At 45.4% G+C, this 10,968-nt stretch overlaps 1 long non-coding RNA gene across 1 annotated transcript; it reads left to right on the top strand.

Annotated features, from left to right (window-relative positions):
* The first annotated feature begins 392 nt into the window (after nucleotides 1-392).
* Nucleotides 393-9,549, top strand: LOC128853003 (uncharacterized). The gene is made up of 4 exons (XR_008451178.1): nucleotides 393-516; nucleotides 2,688-2,832; nucleotides 7,925-7,992; nucleotides 8,403-9,549. It is a non-coding gene; the product is annotated as an uncharacterized LOC128853003 (long non-coding RNA).
* The last annotated feature ends 1,419 nt before the right edge of the window (nucleotides 9,550-10,968 follow it).

Genomic DNA, 10,968 nt, shown 5'->3' with positions numbered 1-10,968 from the left:
GAGTACTAATCAGCATGAATGAGTGACTGCATGAAACAATACCATTTGAAATATTTGCTGCAACAGTTTATGGAGGGTTATGCATGTTCTCTTTCCTTGTCTGGACCATACATCCCAAGACACAGCTCAGATCACACATAAAGCACCAATTCTGGCCAAGGATGTTGCTTTGGAGAGGCACTGCCTGCACCTGCCTGAATGTCTGGATATGAACTGTCATTTACTGCTTTCAGTCTGTCTGATAACCACCACACGCTGATCTTAGCTGGGCTCTCATGCTGATGTCTGCTGAATTCGTGCTTCTGCATGCAATAATGGTAATGGATGTTGCAGTTCCCACCTTGGGTCAGATGTTTGATTAATGTCAATCTGGTTTCATTCTTGCTATGCCAGTTTATCACACTGAGCTATAGGGCCCTGCTTCCTGGAAGGTGCTTTGGAGAACAACATACCAGCACTGGCAGAAGCAGAAATTGTTGCAGACCTAGGCTGTATTTTCTGCAATCTCTTTCTGCGGTAAGTGTGTGCAGCTGTAACTTTCAAAATGCTCTTTCTCCATGTATCTTTGCCTCCTTGGTGAAATAAACAGCCCCCGAGCATCCTTTCCTCCCTTACTATGGCCAGGACATCAACCATACATCTATGGTTGTAGCTATGCCACTAGTAGGCTTCCTCACCTTATCAGCTGAAATGGTTCCCTAAAAGCTGGTCCAAAGATCATGTTTTTTGTTTTGCTTGGTTTTTAAGAAGAAAAAAATGATTCTGCATTTTATCTATTGTCTAATAGTCCACACAAAGAAAGATTTTTCTCTTTGTTCTTGATGCAGTGTGTTTGGCAGTGAGAAAAAATGAGTGGGGAGTACAACACCTATTGCAATATCCTTCTCACCTCCTTATAGAGGGAGGCAAGAGAATGAAAACAATTTGTCTTTGGCAGGCATTTGTGCTTTTCTGTAGGGCTCAGAAGAGGAGACTGAAGTTGTCAACTATAAGTGCAACCAAAGGCCTGCACACCTAGTGTAGTATTTGTGCAAGGGTGCAAAAAACCCTGAGCAACCTGCAGGGCTAAATTAAATTAATGGAAGTGATAAATTTAGGGGAAGAAACAGAGCAGAGGGTCCAGGAGCCAGGTCTATTTGGTTCCATTTTTGGCTTGGCAAAGTGATTCATCGTGTGCTTGAATAAGCCAAATCCAGGCGGTGCTGGGGTGCACACCAGGAGAAATGCTCAGGCCAGAGGTCTCAGCACATGGCTGTGCTCTCTGCATGATGCCTGCCAAAGCAAGTGGTCATGCTTAGGGGATTTCTGGAGGCAGTTGCCACACAAGATTGTGGCAACTGGAACTCCTCACAAGATGTAAAATGACAATACTGAGCTCCGCCAAAATCCCCTCAGTGTTTTTCTTGAACTTCACCATGCAGCAAAGGACCGTAAGATCCTTTCCGTCATGCAGAGGGGGAGTTGCTCAAGGGCAATCAGGGACAGTAGGAAAGTACCCACTGCCTCCATAAGCAGAGCAATACTCATCTAGCTTGCAACACCCATCGTCTTCCCCCAGCTCATATTCATTGATACTGCAAAGATCAAAATAGTGGCAGGAGCTGGCAAGTGAATATTCTGGGGATTTCAGAGCCTGGGAATTACAGCAATCTTGTGTGGAGGTGGTTAATTCTGTGGCCAACTCCTTATCCAAGACGAAAGAGCTTGTTTTTTGGATGGTGCTGGAAATGTGTGTCCTGGTGCCAAGGAATCAGCCAAGAGACTGTGATGTGTTTTGGATAATCAGATGTAACTTGTACTGAAGTGAACTCTCTTTCTGGTGGGTTTTTATCTTGAAAAGGATGGAGATTCTCTCTAAAGCCTACACATGGGGTGGTCTTGCCGCTGGAGACCACCAGTGGAGGGCAACAATGTTGTCTGGGAAGATGTGGTACTCCTTGGTAAGTCAAGGGGCACAGCCTTTGAACGACAGCAGGGTCCACCCATGCGAACTAAGGCTTCCTGTACCAACCATGGGAGTGCCCTGTGCCGCTGCTTGTGTCTTTAATGTTCGTCTGCCTCAGCCATGATCCTGTGCAAGGCCACAAAAAGCATCGACCTCAGGACAGAAGAGCTATAGACTCTTTTGAAGCAAACCTGTTGGATTTTTTGGCCACTCTCAGATGGTTGCAAGGAAAAATTGCAGGGAGGGGCTTAACTGAAACAGAGAACATAAATGGTGAAGGCTGCAGTTGAAAGCTTTGGAGAGCTGTGCACATATGAGCTCTTTTGAAGCACACTAGCTGGTTGCCTGCATCTGCTCAGATAGCAGGACAGCCATTAGCTTTGCAGTGTGTGAAAACTATGCCACACCTCAGGAATTCAGTTTTCCAGCCTGGTTTACTCAAAAGTGAACTGCTGTGGAGCTCTGTTGGGTAGGGATGTGTAGTTAGATGACAGAAACCACAAAGAAAATTGCAGCGTGGAGCTCCACAGGAAGCAGGCAATGACAGTTATCTAGCCCAAGATGGGATCTAGCTGGGCTACAGTTTCCCAGTTGCATCAAGCATGCCAAAGTCTTGCCCTGTTTGCTTTTGGGGATGCATGTTCCCACTGTCTACCTTGCAGCAGCGTTGCTGTTTGCACAGCCAGATTAGTCATATTGTGGCACTAAAGCAGTTGAAAACCAGCCTCTTCTTTCTGTTCAGGTGATTTTCACCTAGTTCAGTGTGTGTGGTGGCTGCCAAAGGACTGGTGCTGGCACCAAGAGGGAGCCCGTGGGAAGACTTGGGTTTACCAGACGAACATTTGTGGCTGAAGATGTGGGATAGAGGCTCGTTGCCATTAATTACGGTAAGCCAGGTTGCGTTTGCTGTTCCAGAAGAAGGGTCATGGGAGTGGTCAGAGCTGGGAAGCTAATTCTCTACCATATTTTGGGTTTCCCCCCCCTTGTTATCCTCAGTTGCAGCTGCATATGCCTCACGTTTCTGCAGCTGCTCTTGGAAGCAGTGTGTTGTATCCTGCTGGTTTGTAACAACTCATGCTTGCTGGTGGGCTGACACTTCTTTCCCACACAGACACATCCATTCCTGTATTTGGATGGATTTGTTCTCAGTTTGGTTGCATGTTAAGGCATTGTTTCTTTTGCGGATGCAAAAGGTGTCCTAGACACTCAGGCACAGTTCTTGTGTCAGTGGCCTGTGATTTGTATTCAATTCTTGTTTATTTAAGCATTCATAAGATTTAAAATACAATCATGAGTTTGGTCATGTTATTACCACAGCAGCTGAGATAATCTGTGAGGCCAGAGGTAACACCTCTTGGTTGGAGTCCCAGTGGAGGATAGGGGCAGATGTCACCTCTGGGGAATAAGCTCCTTGGGAAAACTGGGCTTAGTGACAGACTGAGTTACCAGCCCAGTCTCATAGCACAAGGCCTGTGAAATTTTTTTGTGGCCTTCCTAATGATGCTGGCAATACTGCTATGAAACGGGAGATGAAAGAGCTGAAGACAACAGGACAGTTAGTTTGTGGACTGGAAATTGCTTACTCATTGCATACAGACGCCCTGTGGCTGGGACCCACAAGAGGCATCTGTCTTACATAAAATTATCAAGGTGGAAAAAGTAGGGGTCAGCTACAGACAGAAGATTCTTGTTTTCTGACTAGGACTGCTTAAATGGCTCTTGGACTTGATGATCTTAGAGATCTTTTCAAACCTTAATGATTCTTTGATTTTTCCTCTTTGCTTTTATGGCAGTCAGCCTTTGGCTCTAACAAGCTCTATTACAAATAACCTCGTGCCCATGTCCAACAAGTGGAGAGGAACAGTACCGCTCTGCCCTCCTCTCCACAGCAGCAGCAGCTACAGCTGCTAAGCAAAGCCTCAGAACAGTTTTTTTTTATTTTCTTTCTGAAAAAATGACTTCTCAACACAGGACGTGAGGCTTGGTTGACATTTTGTGGAGGACGGATGAAAAAGGGCAGACCTGAAAGTCTTCCTTCTTTCATAAACAAAAGCCAGGAGAAAAACAGTTGTTTTTAATTTAGGGAAAATGTTTTCATTGGAAAAATGAATAATTTCCTGAAAGACTTAAGAACAAATGAAAAATGTTTCCTTCTTTCTAAAATTCTCTCAGATAAATATTTACCCTTTTGCAATCAGGCTCTCACACCCGTAGCCATGCTCTGTTGTTTGATTTTCAGCAGAGAGCAGGCATCTCTCTCTTCACCCCTTCCCATGCTGTGCATGTCCACTTGGGCCACAGATGCTGCACCTAGGGGATCTCCCCCAGCAATTTTGCTGATGATCTGGAGCACAGGGGCTGAGTTCATCCCAAGGCAACTCATCATTTCTTCTCTCAAGTGTCACCTAAAATGGCCTCTGTCGGGTCGTGCTTGTCATAGAAGTTAAAGGGTGGCTTTATACTGCCTTCCTAATTTGTCTTGTCATGTGTGCTTCCCAAACCAGAAGCATTTGGGAAACCAGAAGGATGCATGTCTCCAGGACAGACCTGTGAAGATATCTTGGATATCTCAGGTGGCACTTGTGGTTTGCTCCTGTCCTCCTTCTGTGGACACCAGCCCTTGGGCTCAAGTTTTCCAAGGGAAGTTGCTTACCCGATCCCTTGTTCATCACTGAGCACACCACCTCGATCCAGGCTCCTGCATAGACTGTGGCAGAAGCTGTCTGAACATACTCAGGTGGCGGAGTCGTGACGTTGGGCAAAGAAAACTCCGCAAAGCTGGTAGATCTGAACAATTCAGAAAGAGCAATGCAAGGAACCCTTAATAATGTGCTCAAATTAAGAATAAATGCATGTAGTAGCCAAAGGATCAGTCCAAATTCCAAAAAGTAATTCCCAATTCCTCTTTACTCCAATAGAAACTGAGGAATTAATCAATCCTTTTGGAATTCGGGCAGTACGTTCTTATGTCTTGTGATGGACTTGGCTTAATTTTATGAAGCATTGCTTTTCTGTACACCAGACATCCTTTGGTGTGAAAACATTTCTAATGAAACTCTTCTAATTGGGAAATGCATGACTTGACTACCCTGGACACATAAGTCCTTGATAATTGGGCCCGAGCCTGATTTTGTACTATCAGTTCATTTGTGTTGGAAGCTGATGGATGTCAGCACTGAATCCAGGTCTCTGTAAAGTACCGTCAAAACAGATTGTTATGTTCTTGACTCCAGGGTGGGAATTGGCTTGGTTGAAGAGGTTATTGTGGGGGTTCAAGTTTTATTTTTGTAGCAAACCCTCATTTTATGCTGTGCAGGGTACTTTCTGTGGACACCACTCAGATCTCTGTGTTGTGCGGATTTTATACTGCTCTGATTTCCATTGGCTATAGCAGAGCAAAGGTGTCACTTCGTGCATGAAATTGTTAGCACTGGAACAGTAGATCTGCCTGGCCTTCTTCCCTCCTGTTCTGTGTAATGTTGAAGAAATTTCAGCAGTGGGTTGGATTGTGTGAACTGAATGCTGTGTGGAGTCCTGGCCATGTGAAATTTTGTTGCCTGTTAATTATTTTTGCTTGCTGATTCCACTAAAATTTTAGGAGCCAACTGGGATGTGAGCAGGGGAGGCATGTGAAGAGGAAGAAATCTTCATCTGAGACTGTTTTCTCCAGAGCACTCACCAACACTAAGAATATTTTGAAAAGAAAAAACAAAACAGGCAGCCACTTCTGCTGATGCATTTTCTTCTGTATTTGCAGGCAGCCTCCCCGGTGTAAAGGAAAGCCTCCCATCCTAGCTGAAAGTTTGGAAGAAGTGTGGTTGTTGGGTTACCTAGGTTCTGAGGGACTAAACCAGCACCTCAATGTGGGTTTCTCCCTTTCCCTGTTCTGTTTCACATCAGCCGGTTCCCAAGGAATGGACATGCTCTCTGGACTTTTTCTGCAGAGGCGGCCCAGACAGCACCCCGAGAAACAAGCTTGGCTGCACCCTGCAGCTCCCTGAGCCTGGAGCAGCCCCTCCAGGAAGATCTTGTGCCATGGAGCTTCAGTTCTGTCCTTGAATTCTGCTTATTTAGTTGAAGAGAAAAAAAAAATGGACTGTGAGGTGCACTGATTGCAGCCAGTGAGGATCTTCGTGTACGGGTAGGAATACTTCAGTTCACAGGAATTTAGTAAAGGAAAGTATAATGAGAGCTAATGATTAGGAGTGAAATTAAGATACAGTTCCACGGAAAGGAAATGACAGATTTTGATGCAGGGGATGATTAACCTTTGGTACAGAGGAGGTGGAGTCCTCATTCTGCAGGTCTTTGAATTCATATTGGTTCATATCCTGCAAGCATGGATCAGCCAAATGTAAGTTACTGACCTTGGCGCTGCCCATGGGTAGGCAATTTGAAGGCATGTGGTGGACACTCCCAGCTATCATCTTCATAGTCATCTGAACTGACCCTTTACTTGCCTTGGCTTTCATGCCACCCCTGCTTCTTTTCCTCGTTTTCTTCTGATGGGTCATGTACTCACTTCTTTATGAAACCCATAGGAAACAATACCTGCTTTGTTCGAGCTGTCTTCATTCCAGTTCCTTCCCTTTACCTTGTCAAACACCAGGAAGGGTTGACTTGAAATCTTTGTCCATTTAGCAGAGCTTGGCTTCAAGTCAACAACCCCAAGCTAACAATGTTTATCAGGTGGCAGGAGATCAATTCTAATTCCTGAACAGTTATCATTCTTCCTGTCACGGCTGTTTCCCAGCACTTTGAGATGTTCAGAAACTTTATGCACAGGTGTTTGCAGGAGGCAGAAAGATTGATGTGTCCCTGCAGGTTTTACAACTGATCATATCGGTCATGATGACCTTTATTGTCTTATGTGAGGATGCTGTATCTTCTTTATTTTCCCCTAAACGTTGGCTGTAGTTTGTGGGAAACAGCTCAGTGCAGCCACAAAAGAGGGTCTGCCTGGTCTTAAACTGGTACCTGAACCTGGTTCCTGTGCTGAAATTCATTGATGCTCTACTGAGGCTGGCAGAGATGCTCATGCTCACTTTTATTGACAGACGGACATCATTGAAGTAAACACATGTACTGCCCCAGTTCTCTAGAGCAATTTCCAGATTATTTTTTTGCCCATTTGTATGGTTAGCCTGTCACAGTCTGACAAGAACCACAAGAAGAAGCTGGTGTCCTGCAGGGTGGGCCATTACACACAACCTAGGCCTTACCTGTCAGTGGGCAATCTAACCAGGGGTACACAGTGGGCAGAGAAACAGGCAATAAACAAACCCATTGTCCAGCTCATGGTGACCAATTGTGGAAGATAGTTTCTAAGCAGTTAGTGCTGCCCTTTTGAGCAAGTGAGGGCAGTTACAGCAAGGGTAAAACATTACTGCTGCAGGGCAGGAGGAAAAAGGCTGGTTTATTCACGAGTGATATTGCTACCGCTGGACCCAGCTTGGGCTGAGCGAGGGGCTGGTGTGGAGCAGGTCCCGCATGCTTGGCTGTGGGGCACACACTACTGTGCATGGCACACCAATGTCCTTTCATGTAGGGGACAGCGGGCTGCTGAGCATCCCTGGTCTCCATTTCTTAAGGCAGCAAGGTAAGGAAAGAACAGACTGGAGGGATGAAAGTGGGAAGCCAGGCTCTTGCCCCTCTTTCTGCCTCGGCTGCAAAATGATTTACAATTTTTGAGTTGGTTTGGGAAAACAGGTAGGAACACCTAGAATGAAGAAACTGATGTGATTTTGTTCACCAGCGGGCCCAGTCCTGTCATATATTTTGTGTTGGAGTTGCAGCTGCCTTGGCATTGATTTCTTAGTGTCTCACGTCCTTGCCTCTTTTGGAAGCAGCTGCTGGGAAGCTCGTCTTCCAGAATCACCTGACTCTCTTTGGGGCTCTTAGGAGTATATCCAGTGAAGGGAAAGCTTAAACTGAACTGCATCCTTTTCCTTTCTCCCTCTCCCTTGCTGGGCCTGGCAGGATGGCAACGTGGGTTCAGCTGTCTCTTCTGAAGCAGCTCATGAAGTTGGGCACATTTCTCCTATCAGGTAGGTACGATTTGGCATGATTTCCAGTCCTGCTGTGCTTTGTATGAGGTGAGAAGTGATGTGACTGTCTGCAGCAGGACTTGGCAAGGTGCTGCCTGGAGTGAATCCAGTGCAGCCAGCAGATCCCTGGGTGCATGGGGATCCAATAGAAAGAGAGCTGACATATGGTAGATCCACCTGGTCCTGTGATATTAGAATATTTACACTAAATCTTTCTTTCAGGTGATCAATAAACCATGCTTGCTTTTTGGCTTTGGACCATGTTAGTGCATCCTCATGCCCTCACACTAGTCACAGGTGGCTGTTTTCTGCACTGCTCAGAAGATTCTTGGATCTGAAATTGTCATGATTGTCTGGATCAGTTTAAGTCTTTGAGAGAAAAAAGCATATCTGTGTTTGCTTGTCCACAGCTCATCACGGACTCTCAGCTGGGAGAAATGAAAACCCTTCTGCTAACTATTACTTTAAAATGGATTTCTACACAACTGAAAAATGCTGCTGTCAGTTCCTCACCAGCAGCCTCTGAAAATCCCAGGGGTCCCCAGACAGAGGCCCTCCTTGACACCCTTACACAATCTCTCCTGGTCAGTGCTGAGGAGCATCACAGAGGAAGCACTTCCTGTCTTCCCTGGAAATGTATGCATCATCCGTGATCCCTGTGCTGGTGTTGGCCTGGTAGCTTTCATTTACAGCTGAATTAATTTCAAAGATGGCAGTGGAAAAAAGGAGAGCATGAGCTGCTGGGCCTTTTCTGTCCTGCAGCCTCCAAAGGATGCTGTCTAACCTATCTCTGGGCTCAAGAGCTTGGCCTCATCCTCACTGGAGTGATAACCAAAACCACCAAGAACTTCCTCCATATGCCTTCAATCTGCAGCTTTTGCTATTGTTCAGTGCGCACAGAAAGCTGTGAGAGGGTAAAAGATGCACCTACTTTCTCTTCTAAAATGAAGGGAAATGGCCCGAAGGTACTGAACTGCGGAGCAGTACGCTTTGTTTTCTTCTTGCTTGAAGTCTTGGTTCAGAGAGGGGTTTGTTTAATGCTCGTTACTTCACTTTGTGGTTTAAAAACAACAAATTAAAAAAAAAAAACCAAAACAAGAACAAATCCTGAGCAAGAGGCAGCTGAGTGGGTAACCCACACATCAGGCAGGTTGTCATGGGTTTATTCTGAGTTGTAGCTGAGATCTGAATGTCTTGCTCCCACCAGAGAGCACCAGGCATGGCCAGCGTGCCACAGCTGGGCCTCACCAACCAGATGTGTTTGCTGTGACATTTGCTGGCACCTACATGGAACAGTGCATTGAGAAACCAACCACAGGCCTCACACCACTCAAGCATGAGCAACCTTACTCCACAGGAGAGAAGGACTGACATACGGAGTGAAGGACGGCGGCAAGTTGTGCTGCCTCACCGTGGTGTCCCCTAGGCACCAATATCCCTGTGTCTTGCCTGGTTAGGGGCAAAGACAGGAAAATAAGGTCCCTCTGTGCTGGAAGGACAGCATATCAGCATCAGGGTTTCTAGACTGGCTTGCAAAAATGAACACTGCAGGAAAAACTCTTGCTCTCAAACTCCTTGACCTGGCCTGTCTAGCAGGATAAAAAAGTTGCAACAGGAGTTATTGAATGGCTTAATTTTTTTATTTTATTTATTTTTTTTTTTAATTTCCTACAGCCTCACCAAGAGAAGGGAGAACAAGGTACATCCATTTAGGCACTAACGGAGTGCTCTGTTCATCTCCAAGGACAGGCAGCAAAGTAAATACTCTAAGGCACAACCTTAACTTTTCCAACTAATGCTTCCTAGGGAAGATCCAGGCTCTGTTTGTGCACATTTGGGCATGGGAAACCCGCAGATTTCTTTCCTGATTGAAAAGAGCTGCTATGCACTGTAGATATTTGAGTGGCATAATTCTTAAAAGGAAAGAACCTTGTAACAATGATTGCACCAACAAAACTTGGCATTCCCACTTTTATATTAAATTTTTTTTTATTGAGATGATGTAATTACAGGCATTTTAAAAATTATTTGCAACTCACTGGCCCTGAGAATAGGCTTTTTTGTTTGTTTTTGTTTTGTTACATTCATTTGACTCAACCCCTTAGCCCCACACCTTAAAAAAACAAAAAGCCATCATCAATAAAAACAGACTAGAATTTTATTTAAAATAAAAAAAGACCTCAAACTGATGCATTCTGGATTTGCACATGGCTGCAGTCTGACAAGGAGATTTGGAGGATGCATGCATGGAGTTTAAAATCTGGGGAGGATGGCAGAGGCTTAGTGTTTACAAGAAAGGGCCCCAACAGTGTTCTTTGGATGGAGAGACAGTCAAAAGGTTTCCCAATTAAATCAAGAAAATATTTTGTTGTGGAAATGTAGCGTGTCCTACCAGGCCAGCTTGTGGCTTCTTCAGACTTGTAGCAAGCTTATGGTAATGAAGGTTCCACTTAACTGCACAGTGTGAAGATCCTTTGTTGGGTGTTGAGGTTGGCAGGGACCTCTGGAGGTCATCTGCTCCAACCCTCCTGCTCAAACAGGGCCACCAAAAGCTTGATGCCCAGGACCATGTCCAGCTGGGTTTTGCATCTCTCCAAGGATGGCTCTTTCTTCCTTTTCCTACTTGCTTTCATGGCAAAGACAGAAAATTTGGCTGCTTTGCTGCTGGCAAATTCTACGCTTGTATATGAGGGACTGGGGAGGGGAGATGGGTGTCAAAGTTGGTGGAAAGACACTGTTACCCTTGCTAGCCCAGATGGGTTCATGTAGATCAGTGCGTTAATGCTTTGTTTGCACTGCAGATATCTGCCATTTGGATGTGAGGCAGAAGGGAACCTGTCCACTGCAGCACCCCGAGTCTGAGTTTACTGCTATCCTTTTTTTTTCAAGTCCCAGCAGGTAAACTTGCTTCCAGGACCTCAAAAGCAGTTCAAATCCTGCAGCTCCCACAACAGGTCCCAAGCCCCTGCATTTCTG

Source organism: Cuculus canorus, chromosome 1, assembly GCF_017976375.1.
Source record: "Cuculus canorus isolate bCucCan1 chromosome 1, bCucCan1.pri, whole genome shotgun sequence".
In the NCBI taxonomy this organism is placed as follows: Eukaryota; Metazoa; Chordata; class Aves; order Cuculiformes; family Cuculidae; genus Cuculus; species Cuculus canorus.
This window is presented reverse-complemented; position numbering and strand designations above follow the sequence as displayed.